The sequence below is a fragment of the Anolis carolinensis genome, chromosome 4 (genome assembly GCF_035594765.1).
Source record: "Anolis carolinensis isolate JA03-04 chromosome 4, rAnoCar3.1.pri, whole genome shotgun sequence".
Taxonomy (NCBI): Eukaryota; Metazoa; Chordata; class Lepidosauria; order Squamata; family Dactyloidae; genus Anolis; species Anolis carolinensis.
This window is the reverse complement of record NC_085844.1, coordinates 87,003,892-87,026,666: the sequence shown is the minus strand read 5'-3', so window position 1 is coordinate 87,026,666 and position 22,775 is coordinate 87,003,892.

The following is a 22,775-nucleotide window of genomic DNA, read 5'->3' as shown; positions in this document are numbered from 1 at the left end:
TGTGTCTCACTGAGTAGTCATGCACAGGAATAGACTGCGTTCTATGACAGTTTCAAATCTTATTTTTATAAGACACTTATCTCATGTCCTTGTCCTATAATTTATGCACATCTAATATTAGAAGATTAAAATGCATACTTCTCTGGAGCAAAAGACATGAAATCTCTGGATTTCTTTTATGCACTAAAGTGTGAAATAGACACATCCATTATTTTTCTCTGGTACATTTGCTACAAACTTGTGCAGAAAGTGGTGTAGTAAAAAAAGCAGTTTTCAAAGCAGCCTGTATAATTGTTTTAGGCACATTTGAGTGTGTTTTTAAAAATACTAGAATGCCCTCTTGTGGTCAAACCACACCAATCTATCTGCAAAAGATTATAAGAAAACGTACACACTGTGGTGATTCATATGCATTGAAAACTTAACTTGCTTTTTATTCTTTTATTTCTGTCATTAAAAAGATTTTTTGTTTCAGCTATTCAGGTTATTTCCTCATTTTTTCCATGAAAATATCAATCTCAGAACTACAGATGCTCTTAGATGGTTTCATTGATTACAAAGATAAATTATTTAAAGAGGAATGGCAGCCTTTTTGACTTTGCCTCGCTTGCGCTGAAAATGGAAACTGACTTCTGAGCATTACAGAATTCAAATGAAAATTGGGTAAGGTGATTTGTAAGTCTTAGCATGGGCTCCCCCACCTCCCGTATTTCTTAATATCTGTTCGTATACACAAAATTTACAAATTAGATACAAGATACGATTTAAAAACGAAGATTTGTACACCCCTAACAGGCATTTAAACACAGATATGTTTATCTTTTAATGCATTTGCTATGGAAAACAGATTATTTTCAATTACAAGGCCCCACCAATAAAAGAAAAAGAAGACAAGTTCTGAGCACTGACTGCAAATCAAAACAAATTTGTGAGGAAATTGGTAACTGTTGTACCAAGGTTAATTTTGTGGAACATTTCAAGGCTCAAAATACTTTCAAGCCACTTGCTGCTTTTCCTTTTGCCCAAAGCCCAGTAATGTACCTTGAAAGGTAGTTATAGAGGTAGTGATTCCAATAGTGGGCAATCATTGGCCCCAAAATATTTTCCTGTAACACTGGTCCAACACTCTTCAGATGTTTTGAAAGGCAAGATGCTACCACAGCATTCCACATATCGAAGGTGATCAGACAAAAATTGGTAGCGTACTTTAACAGCAACATTAAAAAGTGTCTTCCACTAAAGCTGATGATGACTAATTAGATTATGCCACAGAAGCACATAAGCCTTGCACTCCAATCCTTCATCAATATTTGTCCACCACCCTATTTGTCACATGTCAAATTGTATGTCACAGTTGTAGAGCAATGAAAGCTGGACTAAGATATTTTCCTGGCTGAAAGATGTTCCATAGTTAACAAGACTTGTAGTTGGGTGACAGTCTTGTATGTTACCCATGACAGCTGTATTGTTGATTGGATATGTGGCAGGACATATGGCATTGATCATGACTTCCAATACCTCTAATCTTTCCCTTACTCTGTCCACCTGTCTGCTGGTGGCTCTATTTCATTCTGTCTATAGGACTAAACATATTCTATTGCCTTCTCATTGCTCATGTCTGCATTTATCCTCATGTTGAGGGCTGGTTATTTCTACCAGGAAACTAGATCGACTTGTGCACATCCTCATATGATATAAAACTTTGGAAATTCCTAGTTCTAAATTGTGAGGGAAGTCTTTGTGAAATCTGAAGGATTTATCCAGAATGGCCTATAGTTTTGTCTTTCATTCTCCATCTCATAATATTGCAAATGATAGGAGATGGAGGCAGAATGGTTCTATGGTAAAGAATGATGTTCAGGACAGAAATCTTCAAAATCCCTTTCTCTCAGCTTGGAAGTAATGCATTACAAGTAACTTATAACAAACTTTAAAAAAATAAGTGTGCAGTACAGTCTTCAATAGAATAATAGTTGTTCCTCTTTTAAAACAGAGTATCATTTTCTGTTTTTAGTTACATTAAAAGACGTTTGGTGAAGCATTTTGAGTACAGTTTTCCAATTTAATGCCATATTCCTGTGTGTATATTGTCTTCAAGTGACCCGTGGGCTTATGGCAACTTAATCCCATGAACTTCATAGAGTTTTATTTGGCAAGGAATATGTAGATGTGTTTTTGCCAGCACCTGCTTCTGAAATATAGCCTATGGCAGTGGTTCTCAACCTGGGGTCTCCAGATATTTTTGGTCTACAACTCCCAGAAATCTCAACCAGTTTACCAGTTGTTAGGATTTTTGGGAGTTGAAGGCCAAAAACATCTGGGGACCGCAGATTGAGAACCACTGGTGCTCTCTCCATCAAGTACTTACCAGAGCTCACCTGCTTAACTTAGATTAAAAGATTAAATGGGATCTGGTGTCTTTAGGGTATTTAGGTCCATTTTCTTATTAGTCCTACAGAGAAGTCCTAAAGGGGTTTTGTAAAGTTGATGTGAGTGCAATGAGATACATAATACTTTTTTTTAAAAGTAAGGTCTCTGGCTGTGGACTTTCTATCTATCCATCCATATCATCTAATGTGTGTCTACTAAAGCTGAATTCAATATTTAATAATGTTGAATGCATGATAAAAGTAAGGAAATGATACTGTCAGTATCATTCTTCCCCATGCTGTCATCTCATCTCTGTTCTACAGATAATATTGACACCTTTATATCTTGTCATGTGCCATCCACAAGGAGATGTAGACCAGGTGAACTGGGGCAGAAACCAGGTGAACTGGGGCAGGAGTACATATAAGCCAAAAGGTAGGGTAGCGGAGGGAAATAAATGTCAGTCAAAGAGGTGAATGAGAAGTAAGGGATTACTTTGTAATTTTAAAAAAAATTGAGGGGGGAAGGAAAGTGCAGACAGAATACAGATTAGAAGCAAGAGGATATAGGGCTGGGGAGGAAATGAATTCTCCTGTGGGGACTCTCTTTCCTTCACTAAACCACCCCAATAGTTAAACAAACACTCCCCAAAAATGCCATTTCACAGCCCCACAATGCACAATCACCCACCCTCACTTCCCTTGCAAAATATTTTAAAAGAAGGACGAAAAGAAAAACTAAGCAAATTAAATGAAATTGCCAAAGGAAAAGATTGGAATTGACTCCAAAATCAAAAAGCAAGCGATCCAAAGCAACAACGGCACTGAGATAGATGCGGAGCCAGCTACACAATCTCTTTCTCTCTCAGAAGCCAGAATGCCACAGGAAAATGGAGGTGCTCGCTCCAGTGTTTATAAACCAGCTTGGCTAAAAGACACATGAGCGGCCTTCTTTTTCTCATTGACTCAGGCAGCAGAGCTCAGAGGCAGCAGGGCTCAGGATTCCACACACTCCATGTGGAGCCAAAAGAAACAGAGAGCAGCCGTTTTCTGCAGCCACGTGTTTTGATACAGCCAAAAAAAAAAACCATGGTCATGTAGCCCATGCCATTATGAATGATCTGAAGCCTGAAAATGCTGATTTATCAAAAGGCTGTTTTGAAAAATGGAATGGTGCACAGCACTATTAAATAAGTCTCAGCATCTGTTTATCATTAAAAATACCTGTTTTTCAAAACCAAAAATGCTGTGGCAAATGAAAGACAAAATAAAGACCATCGACATTTTGATATTCAATCCTAATTAAAAAGTATGAGGGCAACATTAAGCAATAGGGTGAATGGTTCAGGGGCTAATCTGTAGAGTAATAGCCCATATCACAATCATCTTCTTTTGAGGAAGAACCAAAGCTTCCAAAACAGGGCATGCATCTTTCCTAACCATTATTGATGTGGTTCCAAATGACACCATGGTCAACAATATAAAAAGATACCCTGAGATCAAAAGAGATAATCAAATCAAGCTTAACATGTCCATTTCATTTTATAGATTATCTTCCACTACAAAAACAGCAGCTTTGATCCTCAGCAGATAACCTCATGTATGCTGAAGAATAAACACTACATGCTCCAACACTTTGTCCAAGGAGGGCAAATTAAACACTAGGAAAGGGTTTGTAGACCTGAAGAAAGTCTCACTTGCTTATTTTTTTGTGGATGGTGAGCAGCTGATATTAAACAGCCTGGGGCACAATAGTAATCTCTGAGACTAAGTCATATAAGGCCTGTCCAAGTTGTGGCAGTGGGCGCCCACCATTTTCACCAGGGCTTCTTCTTTCCAAGGGAATCCTATGCTGTACACACTCCTTGTGTGGTCCCTCAGTTTAGCCAATCAGGGGCAGGCTTTCTCCTTGCACCCTAATTGTCTAAGGGAGGTGGACTGGAGGAAAACTGCTTCTCTCCGATCCACCTTCCAACTAAGTTGGTGCCTGTCCCCAGCCAGCTCAATTGCCTTCAAGTTCTCCCCACCCTTCCACTCTTAATATCTAGTTGCTGCTGTTAGGTTTCAATGTTTTGGTTTGTATCTTTGTTACAATTTGGGTGTGGTTGGCGTAAGCTTTGGATCCAGTATGAACATTCCACCCCCCTCTCTGTTAGGAGCATGCCATCCGTTGTCTGGGGGGTGCAATGGTGTAGGTGACCCAGAGCAACATGGACAGGAGCCAGCACTGAGCCCCCTATTGATCTCAGAGTTCATCAGATCAGCAGCAGACTGTCTGATAGTTTGACCCAAAGCTCATGTATGGCTACCAACCCTGTTTTTCAGGTGTCATCAATAAACAAGTTGTGGCCTTTGGTTACTCCAACACTGCATGTAAATGTCATTGGGCTGGGTCTGAGGATGGTTGTCCATGTGCATGCAAACTAAAGGCTAACAACTGGATGCAATAGTCCACTTAGACCAGGGGTCCTCAAAGATTTTAAGCAGAGGACTGAGTCATGGTTCCTCAGACTATTGGGGACCTGGACTATAGTCAGAAAAAAAATATGAATGAATTCCTATGTACACTGCACATACCTTATTTTTAGTGCAAAAACATGAAAAACTAATACAATATTTAAAATTAAGAACAATTTTAGCCAAAATAAACTTACCAGTATTTCAATGGGAAGTGTAGGCCTGCTTTTGGTTGATACAATAGTTAATTGCCTGCCAGTCCCCAAAATGAAGAGACCACATAACAATTATGGGTTGAAATATAGACAACTTTTATTAACTGTTACCTAATTAAACTTTGTATATATTTCTAAGGGTGGCATGAACTTGATGTGAATAAAATTGAAGTGGTGTCCCTGCCCAGCCTACCCCTCGGCTAATTAGGGCAAAACACCTGGGTCACCTATTGACCTAATCCAGGCAACCTTTAAGGGAAACTTGCTGGAGATGTCTGCCCCAGGATGTTGAGTTCAGACTCTTTCCATTCCTAAGGCATTTCCTTTCATCCTCACCTTGGCTAATTGAACCACAGGTGAGGATCTCTGTTCATGGCCTTCACCTCAAAGGGTGTGTGTGTCTTGGGTGTACACCAAATTGTAAATTACATAGCTGTTTTCTGCTATGGCCTAATTAAGACCACATCATTCCAATTTGCCCTCTGGGAACAGTATAGGGTAGGTGAAAAACTCTCCTAGAAATTGGAGGGAAAAAATTCCTACCCGGCCCCCGGAAGGCGACCAATTGATTATACTGTTAATGGGCCAGCATGGTGGGTCAATGTCCAATGACGAATGAGCTGGAGGGGGTCAGCTGCTCTCCTCTTAGCTCCATCCCCAAAAGTAGTCCCAGATGGGACTACTTCATGTCTGTCTCCTCTTCAGTGAAGGAGTCAAACCTCTTTCCTTCCCCAGCTGTGCAGGGGGATGAAAGATAAGTTAATTAGGATTCTTGTTGTTGTGTGCCTCCAAGTCATTTCAGACTTAGGATAACCTTAAGTCTAAAGTTTAGGGTGGAGGCTGGGTAAATGACATTGGAGGGGTCTAGCCAGCGCATGGACCTTAGTTTGGGGACCCCTGACTTAGATTATCTTCTGGGCCTACCTCTTGACGAATTATTGCAGCACCAGAACAAGAAGTTTAATATAAAAAACTATTCATCTTTATAAAAATGCCATCTTTAAAGGAAGCTTGAAATATTACACAAAATGCTTTGTTGTTAAGTTTTTAGAGGTCAAAGATACTGATTCTATCACAGTTTCTGAAAACAGTGTTAATGCACACATGGGGACAAGTAGCATGGTGATGCATTCTAGATTTTGAAGTTTGCAGGAATGTAGTTTTTATCATCCTAAAGCTTTGCAAGATGTTAAGATAAATAGGAGTCATATTGGTTAAGAAAGGATCTTCACAAACAAGAGCTTTAGAAAGCAAAATGGAAAAAGCATTAGAGCTCAAAATGATTTCACTTTTCTCCCTCCCTCCCTCCCTCCCTCCCTCCCTTCGTTCTGGATTACCATCAGAAAAAAATAAATCTGTTTTCTTTTTAGGAAAAAATCAAGTTCTGAGAGATGATGCTGTTGATTTGAAATTCTGATGTAGGTTAGTCTCTTGCTCTGATCTGAATTTCTTAGAAACCTATATGTTCATTGTCTATACCATGGAGATTCTAGGATCAACACAATTTCCACAGCACAGTTTTCTAAAAATCATTTTAAGAGACCTAAGAGGCATTCTTTCTGTTAAAGTAAGAAGAGACATTGGGATTCTACCAATGTCTGTCCTTACTTTAGAAATGACTTTTCTTATTCAGAAATTGTATTAAATTAAGTAAAATATCAGAAACCAGGCCTTTAATATCATATTTCTTGAAACTATTTCATTGGACCTCTGCAACATCAAATGTGTGATTCTGGAAAAATTGATTGTTTGATTCAATTGAACAATTTCTCTAGAGGTTACCTCAGCAAGAAAGAGACACAGTCTGGAATGCTTGAGAGAATGCATAAAGGGCATTTGGGCCAAATGAGATTTAATCTTTCATAGCATCTACTGAAACTGTGATTTAGAATGTGATGATATTTGATAACTGACTTTTAAAAGCTTGCTCTAAGGCAGGGTGAGGAGAATATATTTTATGCCTGTCAACCGTTCTAAACTCTCTGAAATTCATTTTCTGGTTTTAAAAAATGGTGAACAAGCTTTTCTGTTAGCTCCCAGGCACAGCAGCTCATCTTTTCAATCAGTTACAGGGACTTCCTACGATGTAGAAAATTTTAAAAATGACAGTTTTTCAAAAATGGAAGCAAACCTCTGGCCACTTTTGATTTTGGATAGATTTGTTTTTTTGCAATTTTTTGGCAACCTGTGTGTTCTCCAGAGTGCCTAGGGCAGAAAGCTGGCCTCCAGATCCACTATAATTGCCAATCCCAGCCGTAAAGGAATGTTTCAATTTCTAGAGTAATTCAGGCATTCACGTTACAACAAAAGTAAACAGAGGTGAGATCTTCACCCTCAATGTCCTTACACAGAAGTGGCTCCTGGGCATAAAAGTCTGAAGGTCTTTCCAGGCATGTTCAGATGAACACTTATATATTGCCATATGACATCTGACCTGGTTCATCTGGAGGCACCAGCTTGTCATAGACTATACAGGCTGAGCATCCTTACCCAAAATGCTTATCCAGGTATGCATAACAAGATACCTTGGTGATTCAAGTTTGAACATGGAATTCACTTTTGTTTTATAGGTAAAGGTAAAGGTTTTCCCCTAACCAGTCATGTCTGAATCTGGGGGTTGGTGCTCATCTGCATTTCTAAGCCGAAGAGCCGGCGTTGTCTGTAGACACCTCCAAGGTCATGTGGCTGACATGACTGCATGGAGTGCCGTTACCTTCCCGCCAGAGCGGTACCTACTGATCTATTCACATTTGCATGTTTTCGAACTGCTAGGTTGGCAGGAGCTGGAGCTAAAATTGGGCGCTCAAGCTGCTCCCGGGATTTGAACCTGGGACCTTTCGCTCTGCAAGTTCAGCAGCTCAGTGCTTTAATGCACTTCGCCACCGGGGCTCCATTGTTTTATATGCACCTTATATACATAGCCTCAAGATAATTTTGCACAAAATATTTTTTAAAGTTCTGTGTATAAAAAGTTGTTGCACACTGAACTCCCAGAAAGCAAATAAAACCACTCATATAGACAATTCTGGATTTTGAAGTATTTCAGATTTCAGAATTCTGGATAAGGGATACTCAGCTTGTTTTTTAATATCAAAAAAAAACACCATCCTGCATGATTTAATTGTCCTATTTATGAGAATGTGCAGAATTACAGAGCAAGCTCAAAATGTTTTGTAGCCGAAGGGCAATATGTCTCCTGTGCCTGCTTGACTCCATGTATAAAAGCTGATCCAGACAGCAGGACAGCATCCTCCACTTGGATGGGAGAGGCAGTGTTACTTTGAAGAATGGGTTAGGTCAGCTGGCAATCCATTCTATGCTCTTTAGTTTCCGATGCCTGAGGTGTCTGTTTCCTTTTATCAAATGGTAGGATGAAATTAAAAATGCAGATGAATTGATACTGTGGTTCTAGCTTGACTAAACTTGGAATGGATTCAGGAACTCACTTTTTGTTCTAGAGGTATAATGTGTTTGTGCATAAATAAGAACAATGATTTAAGAACAATTGATTTATTTAAAAGTATTTCTTCTGTCTCTTCTATTGTGCATTGCTTTGGAAGCCCTAGTGAGCTGAAAAAAATAATTTTTTTAAGATAAGCAAATGATGTAAAAAGCACATTTGCAAATAGGCTTCAATTTGTTTACAGTTTTACATGCCTGACTGTGTGCTTATAAAAACTCTCAGTATTCAACTATAAAGAATTCACACCTAGAAAACTTTCTTCTTCTGGCAATCTTCCAGCAAAACTGTAAATGGCAAGTTTACAGATTCCTTAAAATACATCTTATATTACCTCTGAAGTAAAATATTCCCCTGATAAATCACTGTTACAGATGGACAGGGAAAGTTGTTTGTGTAGTTCACATGCCCCTATTTCTGTAGGAAAAGTCTCTGGAGTTGAAATGTTGTCAACACCTTCCTTCAAAGCAACACAAGAATCACAACTTTGGTTCAAATTGAACATGTAGACTTAGGAGGAGAAATCATTGTTTCATATTCAAGATTTGAAGGTGTATAAACAAGAGTTTAACTGAATCAGACATTTTCAAGAAAGGGCAGTGTATTACTCTTCAGGCTTCAAGAAAGGAAAGGATCAATGGAGGAAATGAGTTTGCTTTGTTTCCTCAATTCACCAGAGTGAAGGCTGGAGTTGTAGTATCAGGAGGGATTAACTGAATCTCTAATTTTTTTACATTTGCCTGGTGCTGTAATGAGGATATTGCAAGGCAAGAACAATATCAGAGTCTTGAAAATATATGCTTTTAGAGGGTGGAAGAAAGGAAGAAAAGGAAGATTTTAGGTGGGCTATCTCAAGGTCAGTCTGAAGGTGGGTGATGATGATATCAGTGTGTGAACAGAAAGGTCATAGGGTTGCCTCTTGGATACCTTGGGTTAAATATAGCTTTCTACTGGTATTGGTATGGGGAATGGTTTTTGTCAAAGCAGTGGATCCTCCTTTGTCACTTCACAAAGAGGGCCATAAATGTTGTCATTGGAACCTGGGAAAATTGATGAAATCACTTTCTCTATATTTTGTGGCTTCTAAATCATTGAAAGTTCAAAGGTCTTACATAATGGTAGAAATTATATTTCTGCTTCACCCTGGAGGTAAGGCCCAGAGAGAGGAGAAGTATTGAGGGAAACTCAATTGACTGAGTAGTGAATGTTTCCCAAATGGATTCAGCCTGAATTACTAAAAAGTCTGTTTGCCTGATTTCTCCATATTACAGTTAATCCCATTTAAGTGGGTCTCCCCCAGATCAGCATATATGTAAGATTTCATGGGGCTGGTAGTCTACTGTAAGACAACAGCAGCAGCAACAACAGAAATGATAATAATAATTTTATCCACCTCTTCTCAAGGTTCAACACAATTAAAATACATCAATACAAACAGAAGACCATTAAAAGATAGAAAAGATAGATTGAAACAAATTAAAATAATTCATACTAATAAAATGTAAGTTTAAATTCATAGATTAAAATTGTCTGTGTAAGCCTGCTGGAAGAGAGAGATCATTAATTGTATTTTAAATTCTAACAACTGATTTTGCTGGCAAATTTCTTTTGGTAAGGCATTCCACAGTCTTGAGGCAGTCGATGGAAAGGTCTTCTGGGTGACAGTTGTCAATCAGTTCTGGCTGGCTGAAGTGAGCATTTTCCAGAAGATATATTATACATATATGGGGAGGATTAGATGGGAGAAAGTGATCCTCCAGGTAACTTGGACCCAAACCATGTAGGGGTTTAAATACAATAACCTAGGAGCCTCCGGTGGCCTAGGGGATAAAAGCCTTGTGACCTGAAGTTTGGGTTGCTGACCTGAAGGCTGCCAGGTTCGAATCCCACCTGGGGAGAGCGCGGATGAGCTCCCTCTATCAGTTCCTGCTTCATGCGTGGACATGAGAGAAGCCTCCCATAAGGATGGTAAAACATCAAAACATCCGGGCGTCCCCTGGGCAACGTCCTTGCAGACGGCCAATTCTCTCACTCCAGAAGCAACTCCAGTTGCTCCTGACACAAAAATAATTAATAAATACAATAACCAAAACTTTGTTCTTTGCCCAGAAATTGATTGGTAACCAGTAAAGTGGTTTTAGTATAGGTGTAACATGCCCACCTGTAACCATTCTGACTGCTATGTTTTGAATTAACTAGAGTTTCTAAACTTGGTACAAAGGTAGCACAAAGTACAGTGCATTGCAGAAACCCAACCTTGATTACCAGCATGTGCATTTTCCAATTCTAGGAAGGTGCATAGCTGGCATGTCACCCAAGTTGATAATAAGCACTCCTGACTACCTGGGCTACATTTGGAGAGAAGAATCCAGGAGTATTTTCAGGGGGAGTGTAACCTCATCCAGAATTAGCTGACATACCTCCAACCTCCAGTTAGGACATTTAATATTAAACACTTCTGTCCCATCTGAATTTAGTTTCAATTTGTTGTTGTTCTTCCAGTCCATTACCTCATCTAGACATTCATTTTGAGAAGACTCATTATTTTTAGTGAAGGTTGTCTCTGGAATGAAGAGTAATGGATGTCTGCTTCAATCAGCTTGGTGGAGTGCAGCTAAATATGTATCCAACTTTCTGTTTTCAGAGCAGTCTTAGCTATCTGTCATGAAAGGTATAGAGGACATCTGTCAGGAAACTACAATTTGTTATGGTCTCTCTCAAGCAAGAATAGAACAGAGGCAGGAAACTCCCAATTACACCTAGGACCTCATCACATCTACCAATTTAAGTGTCCTATGATGCTTGCCAGCCAGTTGAGGGATGAATGGGCACACAACCCATCACACGACATGCCTTCAACGTCCAGCAGTGGCCCCACCCCCAACCAGAATGGAAGTGTCCCGAGATGCTTTCTTGTCAACACAGGAGGGCTCCTGTGTTGTGCTGGCTCCAATGGGGCCAGTACTCTTCTGCCCCCTGAAACAACATTGGGGCGGGGGGAGGCGTATGGTAAGGTCCCGAGATGCAACTTAGTCCAGAGCCACCTACTTTTTTGTGTGTCAGGAGCGATTTGAGAAACTGCAAGTCACTTCTGGTGTGATATAATTGGCCATCTGCAAGGATGTTGCCCAGGGGACACCTGGATATTTTGATATTTTTACCATCTTTGTGGGAGGCTTCTCTCATGCCCCTGCATGGAGCTGGAGCTGATAGAGGGAGCTCATCTGTGTTACGGATTGAGGATCATAAACGAAAGCTCTTACGTGTGCCCGCGATCCAGAATCACCCGCAGAACAATAACATGCCATTCAGGTTTGCAGAACAAAAATACAGGAACTTTACTGATTCCAAGAGATCAAAAGCAGTAGTATTTACAATAATCCCTCTTATCACTTACAGAAGTCCACAATCATAAATGGTCCTTTCTCAGTCCACAAATCTGCTTCAGAGAAGAATACAATCCTGGTTCTTCCCCTGTTTTCTCAGCAGCAAACAGGCCTCAATATAGCAAGGCCTCTCTCTGAGTACACTGCTCCCTTTACCAGTACTCAGCCAGCATTGAAAACTTGTCCAAACCTGTTCTGCAGCAGCAGAACAGAAAACATTATCAAAATCAATCCCCAGGTCTTTGCAGACTCAGCCAATTGGCTTCGTGCACTTCATTTTCCAGTTAACACACTCACAGCACAGTGCCTTTGCAAACCATGACAATCTGCACTCTCCCCAGGTTGGATGTGAACTGGCAATCTTCAGGTCAGAAACCCAATTTTCAAGTCATCAGTCCTGCCGACACAAGGGTTTAACCCACTGTGTCACCTACTGGCCTAAGTACTGAACACAATGCCTCTGAGAACAGAAAAATAAGATATGAGGCAAGGATACAGAGATGAAAATATATCTCTTGCATCCTCGTTTTTCATTGGCAGCCTGCAGTTTAAGAAGGGGAGGAACAGTCCATCCTGTCCTACTATGAGCCATTAGTTTTTTTGGCCCAATTGCACCTAATAGATTTAATTGACAAAAACATGTTGGCACTTGATACTTACCAATGTTTACCGCCTACACTTTCAGGCTACAATTGGGACAGGATGCTAATAATCTGCCCTAAGCACATTCACAACCACCTTTGTATGATGCGCATGAGCATGTTTGTCTTGACATGCTTGCAAAGCTGCTGCTGGGAAACATGATATAGGACTCCTTATGCTTTTCAGGTACATGTGCCTTTAAGATATTACACTCAATGTAGTAAGATTGATGAGATCCCCTAGATTGGGATACTGCCTGGTTATATGGTGTGCATATTAGCACATGTTATACCTCTCTTTTAGACCTATGGGTGCTGCATATCCATAATTTCATACTGCTGGTGTAATTTTTCTTTCATCATTGGTTATAGGAGGCATTTTTATGGAGAACTTTCTGTTGGGAATGGGACAGGGGCCCCCAACAGCAGACATTTCCACGGAAATGATGGGAATGGGAGAAATTATATGGTAAAGTAAGAGGTACAGTATACTAAATGACACCATATTTGTTCTATTGCATTAGATCTGTTACAGAGTCTAATAGCCAACTTACTGAGTAAGTGCCTGTAGGAGAAACAATATTTGGGTGAATGGGGTGGAATAATAGGGGTTCATGCTGGGAAAAGGAAGATGAGGTAGTGACATCTGTTTATAGATGTATTGATTTTAGGCTGGCTTATTGGAACTTCCATTAAGAAATGGTTTATTGTATTTTGAAATATTGTGGTGTTTTGAACAATTAGGAATTTTAATTAGCTGCATAGATCATTTTTGACAAATATTAATGAATCATAAACTGAGACTTCAAATAAGGCTACTGTGCTAAGCACGCTGCTTTCAAATTGGGTGCCTTTGAACTCTGTGCATTTTACCAAAGGGTTTATTAATAAGCCTTTAGGGTTTATTAATGTGAAATCTATAATCATTTAAGAAGGCTTTCCTTATCCTCACAGTATATGGAAGTCTTTCTGTACTTCTTCTCAAGTTACTACATTTCTGGTTCAGCCTTCACTTTCTTTAGGCTGAAAATTAGCTTATGAATAAATAGCATGAAATAAACAAATGGTCAATTATAGTAATTGCCTATGTCCAAATAAAAGCTTGAAAAACTGAACTTTTGGGACAATTTTACAATTTAAAACAGGTCTCATAATTTGATTATTTATTATCAGTCTTGAAAGCTCACAGCATGCTTGTTTTATTATTAATCACTCCTTGTTAATTGACTTAAAACCTTTGAATGCTCATACAGGATGATCTAATCCCATTTGTGCTCTCAGTATCTTTGTTATGATGCATCTGACCTCCAAAAGTTCTGGAAACATCTTGAGAAATGAATCATTAAATTAATGATACGGAATAATCATGTGGAACTTTTTTGACCAAACAATGTTGAACTGAAACTGTCCATATGTATGCATATGTTCATAAGAATCCTATATAACCTGTTATGTTATGTAATTTTACATAGCCTAGATACATAGCAGAATCACTAAGAAACCCCTTTATTGAATTTCAAAGATGCCTAACAGGACATTGGTAAGAGCGGCTAAGTGCATCAGGACTGATACAAAGCCCATCGGAACTGATGCAATACACATCCTGTTTCCATCAGTCCTATTGTGTATTTATCCCGCTGTGACTTTGCCAGCTCTGCTACATAGTAGCACAGCAGTGGCCAGAATCAGCTGCAGAACATTTTTTGACAGAAACTGAACTTTCTTGGGACTTTAAAAAAATCACTGTATAATTCTTGATGTATGTTGCAGATGTGTATATTCTGTGGACACCCCAACCTTCTATTGGTTTTGAACTGCATCACACTGTCTGAGATGCTGTTCATCTTTTTAATGGTTTTCTTAATCTGCTTTTAATTTTATTGATAGTTAATTTATATTTTAAATTTTGTACATTATATTCATAAGATGTATTTCTTTTAACCATCATAAACTACCTTGAGTGCCAGACTGGGAAAATCCAGGATAATAATAATGGCTGGAATCCTGCTCAAAATGTAAGAGACCGTGAGCAAGATTTATGATTTTGTAACTTCAGGATTTACAATTGTTAATGGCTCAATGTGATTTCCAAAGCTTATCCTTAAGCCAGGAAGTGGCCCAACCAAAGGGTTTCTGAGATGCTACAGATCAGGCCAATAGAAAATTATGACTATAGTCAAGAGTGTGTTGGTACAAGCAGTTGCTGCAGGAGACCAAGGGTCTCCAGCTGTTTGTCTCAGTGTGCCTTGAGTCCTCAAAAGCACTGTAGATATAATTTTCTTGCCATAATCATAATCTTAAGAAGTAGGTTTTTGAGGGGTGGGTGAGATAAGAAAGATAAGGAGGAGGAGGAGGAGGAGGAGGAAAAAGAGGAGATCAAAGGTGCCCTATGGGAAAGTGTTGGGCATCTACATAAGTGTGGTGCAACTCTAAGACCAATGCTGGAGTAAGCATATGGTGAAGATAGCAACTTTCATGTTGCCTCAACCCTGTGATGAAACTCACATACACAAACATCACACTTCAAAAATGCAATTTCACTAGCATATGGATGGAATATGTTTATAGTGGGCAGTGAGGATAGCATAGAAAGATGGTGTGAACAAAAATAATACCAATTATTGCAATTCCTTGCTATACCTTATTGTCTGTTATCACTTTTCTAACAATTCTTTAAATTGACCACAAGGTGGTAGCCAAGTATTTTGAAAAGCAACCAAGAAGGGGATGCTTTCCTGTTCTAAAGAAAATAAGCTATAATGATGAAAAAGATGTGTTACAAATATCTGCAATGCCCTTCCTTAATGACATTCCACTGTCTGTGGTTTTGCTGTTCTGGTTGCAGGAATGTTAGAATTTTATTAATCTACTCTACTGTAATCCCATCTAATCTGATGCCCTTTACACTCCATCCCAACTACCTCTGCCCTGACAACACAGGGAGAGGAACTGGCACCACCCAGAACTAGACATAATCCCCTCTTACATTACCATCCACTTTTCCTTTTGTGCCTCATTTTAATTAGATTGTAAGCCTGAGGGCAGGCTTGTTTCATTGTTCCTTTTCTTCTAAAGCAACACATACAGTAATGACACCAAATAACAAATTAACAAAATATTGTCATTTTTAATCTTTCAACCTTTTGGGTTGTTTTAATTAATATTTTTTTTGTGAGTCTCCCTGAATCTCAGTTTTAAAATAAAAACAGAATGTATGTGTATACACACACACACGTATCAATAACATTGCATAGAGTGGCACATTTTAACAGTGGTTTCCAGTTCTGAGTCAGTTCTGGGCTTTTGCCATGGAGCTAACCTTCAAACTGTTATTGACCTGGTCTATCTTGAATGAGCACTTGTTCCCATATATTGCTGTTGACTAAATAAAATAATGCTTAGACTGTCTTTGTTGTATATCATCTCCAACATAAGTGTGGTGAGTAACTAAGTATAGTGGCCCATGTGCCTTTCCAAGAGAGATCAACCTGAATAGTATTTAAATCGGGGATGACAAAGTTTAACACTGGGGTTTACATATGGCCCTATCATTATTTTTTATCTCTCAACTCATCCAGACACTCTGGATTGATCACCAAAGTTGCCTAGCCCTCGCTGATGACCTCATTACATTGAGCGGGGAAAGCATGAGTGACTGTCCTTTTAGCATAGAGAATTGCCTCTCTTATATTGTCAGCAGTCATTTCAATTTCTGCCTCCCCATCACTGTTTCGAGTTCTGCCTCCCCATCACACTCACATGTGGAAACTTGAGAGCTGGCAATACATTCATCTTGCAATCATCACAAGGTCAGAATTACTTTTTTGTTTTTAATCAGGAGAAACAACAATAGCCAAAAACCAAGAGATCCTTTGCCCTGTCAAAAGCCCCTTACATTAAAGGAGACTGACACCAGTTTAAAACCTCATCTTGCCATGGGAAAATTGTTCTGCCCCAAACCCCATAGGATAGAAGAGACAGTAATCCAGGTTAAAACCACTGCTGATGGCTGGGCAATGAAACAGGATGGGAAACTGTGATGGTTCTCATTGCACCTGTTTTTCAGTTGTAAACATGGGAGTAAAGTGTGATAAGAAGTAGGAACTCTGAGCATGATTGCTGGCCCGTGTTCAGAGTTCCCTCCTTTCAGGACATTTCTGCCTCTTTTCAACCCTAAAGCATGTGATGAGCTTTTGCTTCTCCATGCTTGAAAAGAGGTTGAAGTGTCCTATGAGCAAGACATTTCCCAGTGGGATGAGGTTGATTGCCAAAGTTCCCTCCTTTCACAACACTTCTGCTGCTTTTCAGCCATGGAGAGCTGTGCATGACAGCCAGAAGTAGTGATGATCCCAGTGCCTCTCCATGCTTGAAAAGGGGCTGAAGTGTCCTATGACTGCGAAATTTCTCAATGTGATAAGGTGATTAGTCCCTTCTTCCATCAGGCATTAAGTTCTTGATTTTATAACTGATTTAGGTTTCATGGTTGTTTCTTAACATCATTTTACATTCTACATGATCAGAGACAATTATGATGATATAACTCCATCGTCATAGTTACATCAGTCTCATGAAACCTACCTTTTAAATTTGGCAGTACCTCAGCTGAAGAGTTTCTGAGGCATTGCAAATGAAGGTACTGTGAAATGACACTGATTCACTCTTGGGCACATTCAGACTGGCAGCTGGAGAGTCCTTTTGAGGTCTTGGCACAATGGCTTCTCCCAAGGTGCCCTGTGACAAGGACAATACTGAAAAGCCTTCATCTGCTGCACCCCTTGGTGGGGCACTTTCTCATTCAAGAGGTATGTTTTTTTGGGTAATGTTCAGTTGTTAATGACTGTAAACATCAATCACCAGCAGTTATGAAATTATTAAATCCAGTTTACAAACTTGCAACTATTGAACAGGGTGCCAGCCAAAATAAACAAATAGAGACAATGGGATTTAAATAAGCACACGTTCATGTTAAATTCATGCTACAAAAAAGACTATTATAATAATTCTCTGCTTCATTATGCTCACTGGGCTAAAAAGGAATATACTTTCTTGTATGAGAAAACTCATACTGTGGCCTTGTGTATAACTGCTCTTATTCCTCTATGACATAATGTGCTCATATTTTTTCTTAATGTACCTTTAAGTTGTGGTTTCTATGCCCTTCAGTGCCAATTCCAACACAAATGTGTGAAAAATAATAGGCGGTAACTTTATACACCATTAATATTGTGTTTTGTCAGTTTGGGATTGCTTTGGGATTGTGGAAATCTCTACACTCCGTCTGGGTTTATTTAGGGATTGAAAGGTTATAGGGGAAGTTTGTGTAAGTTCGTATGAAATATAATTCTCTTCTTCTTGAGCAATGCTTTTTAAGCTATCTAATGTGTGCTCTAGCAATGTTTTAATTCAATGTGCCAGGTCCTGTACATTTTTATGTCTACTACTTACAGCTATTTCTTTCTTTCCTGGAAGTTCACTGCAAGATGGGGTAGCAGATGACTTAGAGACTAGTTCATGGATTAGCACATTGTGTGGCCCTGCTGAAAAAGAAACAGTGTTCCCAAGAAACACAAGGGAGACCAGAATATATCATGAGAAAGAAGCAAATCTACAAAACATCTCTGATCTAGGAAGCCTTGTGAAGCATTGATCAGTGATGGTTTGTGACTCCAATATCAAAGGAGTGATGAATTCATCTTTGGATATTCAAGGTGCTGGATCTATTTTGTGCTAGAGTTGAGTACCCCTAATGAATTCACTATACCATTAAAAAGTGAGCTGCAGATTTCTCCATAGCTTTGATAACTCTTCATCCAAGATAAAGGATGAAAGACAAAATTCAATTTCAGAGACTTCTTGGGAGTTAAGTATCAATGAAAGGTAAAGTCAAAATGCTAGCATATATAACTTAAAGCACATAACTGTCAATGACTAAGGCTTAAGAAAGTATTTTCAACCTTTCTGGGTAGGAGGAAAATGTAGAGAAGCTGCAAGACCAACAGTGTCATGAGGAAGTGTGAATATCTGGGGAGGTTCAGTGGGTCAGGTGCGGACCACAAAATGTTTAGATGCAGCCTCAGTTTTCTACCCTGTGGCAAATTATGAGCAGTGTCATGGCTCTTGTTTTTCTTTCTGTACAAATTAAGAATTTTAAATGTAAATTTTATATGATGCCTTGATTCTATATCATGAAGCATCTTTGTGTGAAAAACCTGCAGAAATCCAGAAAATATGGCCTCGCCCCTGAGCTCTGATTTAAAGAAACAGGGAACAAGAATGAGAACCAGCCCTTTAAAGAGACTGAGGCAGCTGCATCAGGAAATACATGATGTAGAGTATTGAATGGGCAGTCTTGTATATGCCACATAATTTGTCCTGTACCCCAGTGGCAATATATGGCTTCCCCATTGGGGTTGATTGGCTGGTGAATCTACTCTGGGTTTAAGTGCACACTTTAAAAGAATTTTCCAAGATGCTGAATCCTATCCTTAACCTAATTCGACTTTGCCAAGGAGGGAGCCAATTGTCCCCACTGCCTCCCTCCTTGGCAAATGGGGAAGGCCTACTGAGTCCTAGCTTTTCTTGCAATGTCTTGTGAGACCTCTCAAGAATACCTAGGCCTCAGTAGGCCTTCCCCATTCACCGAGGGCGGAGGCAGTGGGGGGGGGGACGGAAAGTTGGAGAAAGTTGAGGCCTTCGCTGAGGAGGGAGGCAATGGTCCCCGCCGCCGCCTCTGCCCTCGGCGAATGGGGAAGGCCTACTGAGGCCTAGGTATTCTCGCGAGGTCTTATGAGTCCTTGCGAGACCTCGTGATTCCTTGCAAGAATAGCTAGGCCCCAGATAGGCCTTCCGCGTTCGCCGAGGAGGGGGCAGCGGTGGGGACCATCGCCTCCCTCTTCGGCGAAGGCCTCATCTGAGGCTTAGCTCTTTGCCGAGGAGGGAGGCGATGGTCCCCACCACCGCCTCCCTTCTTGGTAACTTTACACGGGGGCGCTGTCAATGCCTCAACAGTGCCCCCCCCCCCTGACGTGCACCCGCCGCAGCCGCTTCAACAGCCTCCACGTTGGATCGGGCCTGCTATATGTACATTCCATTAGAGGGAGAGCAGACTTCTTGACAAGGCAAAAGTAGGCCCCTGATTGATGTACTATAGCTGAGCCGTAGTTATCTGTAACTTGCTACAGGCTTTTAGAGTGCTTAGATAGAAAAATGCTAATACGTGCATATTTATGCCCATGTATGTAGACATGTGAAGTGACGTACTGATGACGAGATGTATGTAGAAGCATGTTCTTTGTCTGAAAATGTATAAAAGGCAATGTCAACTCCTTGATCGGGGCTCTGGTTTGCTTTTGGAGAGATTCCACATCTAGAATCTTCAGCTGAAAATAAACCGGACCTTTTGGCCTCTCAAAGGATCGCTCTTGGTGCTATCTCTCGTATCATCTACATCACCACCATACACAATCTACCAATCACAAGATGTAAAACATGACAACAATTATTGTACTTCGAACAAATAAGACAGCACATTGTAATTTGCACTTATTAGAAGAATGTCTATTATTCTCAAATGTCTATAAAAATACTGTAAAAGGAGGACTAGTCAGATCTGGGATTCTCCCCTGGCATTCTATCTTGATTAACAAGCCAATAAACCTCAGATTCTGCCATCATCTCTGCATGTCTTAATTGGTAAACATTGGAGCTGGTATGCTAGGAACAAAAACCCCAGGATTTAGGACAACAATGAGCTCAATTGGGAAACATATTAGCAAATCTATATTTAAAAAGTTGTCAAGTGAGCTTCCAATTGTAAGCATGGGAGAACTCCCTCCAGAATCTCCTTCGCTGTATTCAGGTATCAAACCATTATTTTAACCATAAGAAATGCATAATTTTCACTGGGCCTAAATACTGAAAGGCCCAAAATCCTGCCTGGTCTTGGAATCTAAGCAGGATCTGTTCTGGTTCTTACTTAATGGTAGTCTACCAAGAAGTACCAGGTACTCTAAGCCATATTTCAGAAGAACGAAATGGCAAAACCACCTCTGAGTATTCTCTGCCTTAGAAAACACTATAAAATTAATGGGATCACAGGAAACACAAATATACACAATCTTTACAGTTACATCACTTGTGCTGATTTATTATTGCTTTCCTACTGGGAAAGCCCAATGTGTTTGTAACAAAGAATAGATCAGAATCTCCTTGAAAATAATAATAAAAAACACCTTCCAGCTTTATCTTGTACATATGTAATAAAGGTTAGTTTCATGCTCTTTCCAAATATATATATATATATATATATACACACACACACACACACACACACACACACACATACATACACACACTCTGATGTTGAGCTACTGTAACATTTGGACTGAACACTAAGCAAAACCAATATTTCAGACAATTTCATCAAATTATACTCAGCATGGTCATAGAAGGAAATAAACATGGAATGCAAATATATGGTTAAGTCTCCAGATCTAATGTGGAAATGTGGAGGCCCAAACTGTAATTTAAGCATGGAGTTGCACCTTAAGCTAGAAACAATTCTAAATTCTAAATGATTTGCCTCATAAAGTGGCCCTGCTGAAAAAGAAACAGTGTTCCCAAGAAACACAAGGGAGACCAGAATATATCATGAGAAAGAAGCAAATCTACAAAACATCTCTGATCTAGGAAGCCTTGTGAAGCATTGATCAGTGATGGTTTGTGACTCCAATATCAAAGGAGTGATGAATTCATCTTTGGATATTCAAGGTGCTGGATCTATTTTGTGCTAGAGTTGAGTACCCCTAATGAATTCACTATACCATTAAAAAGTGAGCTGCAGATTTCTCCATAGCTTTGATAACTCTTCATCCAAGATAAAGGATGAAAGACAAAATTCAATTTCAGAGACTTCTTGGGAGTTAAGTATCAATGAAAGGTAAAGTCAAAATGCTAGCATATATAACTTAAAGCACATAACTGTCAATGACTAAGGCTTAAGAAAGTATTTTCAACCTTTCTGGGTAGGAGGAAAATGTAGAGAAGCTGCAAGACCAACAGTGTCATGAGGAAGTGTGAATATCTGGGGAGGTTCAGTGGGTCAGGTGCGGACCACAAAATGTTTAGATGCAGCCTCAGTTTTCTACCCTGTGGCAAATTATGAGCAGTGTCATGGCTCTTGTTTTTCTTTCTGTACAAATTAAGAATTATAAATGTAAATTTTATATGATGCCTTGATTCTATATCATGAAGCATCTTTGTGTGAAAAACCTGCAGAAATCCAGAAAATATGGCCTCGCCCCTGAGCTCTGATTTAAAGAAACAGGGAACAAGAATGAGAACCAGCCCTTTAAAGAGACTGAGGCAGCTGCATCAGGAAATACATGATGTAGAGTATTGAATGGGCAGTCTTGTATATGCCACATAATTTGTCCTGTACCCCAGTGGCAATATATGGCTTCCACATTGGGGTTGATTGGCTGATGAATCTACTCTGGGTTTAAGTGCACACTTTAAAAGAATTTTCCAAGATGCTGAATCCTATCCTTAACCTAATTCGACTTTGCCAAGGAGGGAGCCAATTGTCCCCACTGCCTCCCTCCTTGGCAAATGGGGAAGGCCTACTGAGTCCTAGCTTTTCTTGCAATGTCTTGTGAGACCTCTCAAGAATACCTAGGCCTCAGTAGGCCTTCCCCATTCACCGAGGGCGGAGGCAGTGGGGGGGGGGACGGAAAGTTGGAGAAAGTTGAGGCCTTCGCTGAGGAGGGAGGCAATGGTCCCCGCCGCCGCCTCTGCCCTCGGCGAATGGGGAAGGCCTACTGAGGCCTAGGTATTCTCGCGAGGTCTTATGAGTCCTTGCGAGACCTCGTGATTCCTTGCAAGAATAGCTAGGCCCCAGATAGGCCTTCCGCGTTCGCCGAGGAGGGGGCAGCGGTGGGGACCATCGCCTCCCTCTTCGGCGAAGGCCTCATCTGAGGCTTAGCTCTTTGCCGAGGAGGGAGGCGATGGTCCCCACCACCGCCTCCCTTCTTGGTAACTTTACACGGGGGCGCTGTCAATGCCTCAACAGTGCCCCCCCCCCTGACGTGCACCCGACGCAGCCGCTTCAACAGCCTCCACGTTGGATCGGGCCTGCTATATGTACATTCCATTAGAGGGAGAGCAGACTTCTTGACAAGGCAAAAGTAGGCCCCTGATTGATGTACTATAGCTGAGCCGTAGTTATCTGTAACTTGCTACAGGCTTTT